Source organism: Salmo salar, chromosome 13 (genome assembly GCF_965601325.2).
Source record: "Salmo salar chromosome 13, fSalSal1, whole genome shotgun sequence".
Taxonomy (NCBI): Eukaryota; Metazoa; Chordata; class Actinopteri; order Salmoniformes; family Salmonidae; genus Salmo; species Salmo salar.
In genome coordinates this window covers 84,621,921-84,625,534 of record NC_138303.1, presented here as the reverse complement: position 1 = coordinate 84,625,534, position 3,614 = coordinate 84,621,921, and positions in this window count along the sequence as shown.

Here is a 3,614-nt window from a genome sequence, read left to right as displayed (position 1 = left end):
CATTTAAAGTTTTAGTATGAACAGTATTAGTTAACTTGCCTCTGGTTTTGACTTTTAAGTCTCATGTCAATCTGATTTTCCCAGTCAGCCAGGTAAACAGTAGGCTAGCCGAGCCTACAGGCCAAGGCACTAATATGCATTACTGATCACCTCTCAGGTAATTTGTCCCTGATGGTGTACCGTAGCACTCTTCAGTAGGCAGAGGGGAGTGGGAAGAGAGAACAAATAAAAGAGTTGAAAGGAAAGGGTGTTGTATACACACTTGCTGGAAAGGGATGAAATAGCCGACAACACAGATGAAAAGGGCTGTACAACAGCGATAGAGGAATTTTTGTGCCCAAATGCATGTTTGAGCAGGGCAGTGCCATTGAGCACTTTCACCATTTTGAAATAGTCCCACACAGTTGACTATCTTTGTGTTAAGCAAGGATCACATAATTCCATCCAGGTCATCAGGAGGGGTCAGCCAGTGAATTATACTCATGAGAAAACATTCCATAACTGCAGGTAGCAGTAAATCGCCAACCTTGGCTTTATGTCTGTTCAAACAACACACTCCAGGTGGCAGTATGCACCCTTTCAGATTGTTAACCAACTCAAAGAAGTAGTGGAAGAAGAACATTGACTACTTCAAAATGGAGATGGCCTCATTGGCACTGCCCATGGGGAGGGAGGATGACGGTTTCCGGAGTAGAGGACTATGGGAGGTGGATGGACGGCAGGAAGATGGCAGAAGCGGATGGTGAACATAAATCTTATGGCGGTGGAAACAAGGAGGAATGGGCAATTGTCTAAAAGAATGGGAAAAGAGACTTGGGACTCATCTGATGTCAGTACAGCCGGTCTGCCAACTGTCTGTAACGTCCAAACAGTTTGGACTACACCCCGATGTGTAAAGATGAGACTCACACGAACACCAGACAAAATTTTGGACACACCAACTCATTCAAGGGTTTTTCTTTATTTTTACTGTTTTCTACATTGTAAAATAATAGTGAAGACATCAAAACTATGAAATAATACATATGGAATCATGTAGTAACCAAAAAAGTGTTAAACAAATCAAAATGTATGTTGTATTTGAGATTATTTAAAGTAGCCACCCTTTGCCTTGATGACAGCTTTGCACACTTGGCATTCTCTCAATCAGCTTCATGAGGTAGTCACCTGGAATACATATAAATTAACCGGTGTGCCTTGTTAAAAGTTAATTTGTGGAATTTCTTTACTTCTTAATGCGTTTGAGCTAATCAGTTGTGTTGACAGAAGATAGCCCTATTTGGTAAAAGACCAAGTCCATATTATGGCAAGAACACACTCAAATAAGCAAAGAGAAACAACAGTCCATCATTACTTTAAGACATGAAGGTCAGTCAATGCAGAACATTTCAAGAACTTTTGAAGTTTCATCAAGTGCAGTCGCAAAAACCATCAAGCACTATGATGAAACTGGCTCTCATGAGGACCGCCACAGGAAAGGAAGACCCAGAGTTACCTCTGCTGTAAAGGATGATTTCAGTTACCAGCCTCAGAATTTGCAGCCCAAGTAAATGCTTCACAGAGTTCAAGTAGCAGACACATCTCAACATCAACTGTTCAGAGGAGCCTGTGTGAATCAAATCAAATTGTATTTGTCACATGCGCCGAATACAACAGGTGTAGACCTTACAGTGAAGTGTTTACTTACAAACCAACAATGCGATTTTAAGAAAAATAGATATGTAAAAAATAAAAGTAACAAATAATTAAAGAGCAGCAGTAAAATAACAGTAGTGAGGCTATATACAGAGGGTACCGGTACAGAGTCAATGTGCGGGGGCACCGGTTAGTTGAGGTAATTGTAAGTGGAGTTAAAGTGACAATGCATAGATAATAAACAGAGAGTAGCAGCACTGTAAAAGAGGGAGGGGGGGGGGGGGGGGGGGGGGGGGGAGACAATGCAAATAGTCTGGGAAGCCAACTGATTAGCTGTTCAGGAATCTTATGGCTTGGGGGAAGAAGCCGTGTAAGAAGCCTTTTGTACCTAGACTTGGCGCTGCAGTACCGCTTGCCGTGCGGTAGCAGAGAGAGCAGTCAATGACTAGGGCCTTCCTCTGACACCGCCTGGTATAGGGGTCCTGGATGGCAGGAAGCTTGGCCCCAGTGATGTACTGGGCCGTACGCACTACCCTCTGTAGTGCCTTGCGGTATTTCAACAGGACAATGAAAGGGCTATTTGACCAAGAAGGAGAGTGATGGAGTGCTGCATCAGCTGGCCTGGCCTCCTCAATCGCCTGACCAATTGAGATGGTTTGGGATCAGTTGGACAGTTGAGTGAAGGAAAAGCAGCCAACAAGTGCTCAGCAAATAAAATATAATTTTATTTGTCATATGCGCCAAATACAACAGGCAGAGTTGCAAAGAAAAAGCCATATCTCAGACTGGCCAATAAAAAGAAAAGATGAAGATGGGCAAAAGAACACAGACACTAGACACTAGAGGAACTCTGCCTAGAAGGCCAGCATCCCAGAGTCGCCTCTTCACTGTTGACGTTGAGACTAGTGTTTTGCGGGTACTATTTAATGAAGCTGCCAGTTGCGGACTTGTGAGGCATCTGTTTCTCAAACTAGACACTCTAATGTACTTGTCCTCTTGCTCAGTTGTGCACCAGGGCCTCCAACTCCTATTTCTATTCTGGTTAGCGCCAGTTTGCTCTGTTCTGTGAAGGTAGTAGTACACAGCGTTGTACGAGATCTTCAGTTTCTTGGCAATTTCTCGAATGGAATAGCCTTCATTTCTCAGAATAAGAATAGACTGACGAGTTTCGGAAGAAAGTTCTTTGTTTCTGGCCATTTTGAGCCTGTAATCAAACCCACAAATGCTGATGCTCCAGATACTCATCTAGTCTAAAGGCCAGTTTTTTGCTTCTTTAATCAGAACAACAGTTTTCAGCTGTGCTAACATAATTGCAAAAGGGTTTTCTAATGATCAATTAGCCTTTTAAAATGATAAACTTGGATTAGCTAACACGACGTGCCATTGGAACACAGGAGTGATGGTTGCTGATAATGGCCTCTGTACGCCTATGTAGATATTGCATTAAAAACCAGCCATTTCCAGCTACAATAGTAATTTACAACATTAACAATGTCTACAATGTATTTCTGATCAATTTGATGTTATTTTAACAGACAACAAATTTGCTTTTCTTTAAGAAACAAGGACAATTCTAAGTGACCCCAAACTTTTGAACGTATATATATATATATATATATATATATATATATATATATATATATATATATATATATATATATATATATATTATATATATATATGGAAACTTCAAGGGGTCTTAAAATTCCAACTCAAATAGCAAAATGATTTAAAACAATACTATATAGCTTAGTAGAAAATATTAAAATATTTTACATCTGAAGAGCTGCTTGGAGTACTGTCTCGAGCAGTCCCACCCCAGAGCCTGAGTACGGAAGAATGAATTATCTGAAGGAGTGGGAATCTTTTTGTTGATTATCATTTTTGGGTATTTTTTTTTTTTGTGATTCATGTTTTTTTCCATTCCTGTAATTAATTTATTTTTCTTTTGTGTATTTATTCACCCCCGTCCAGTTGGC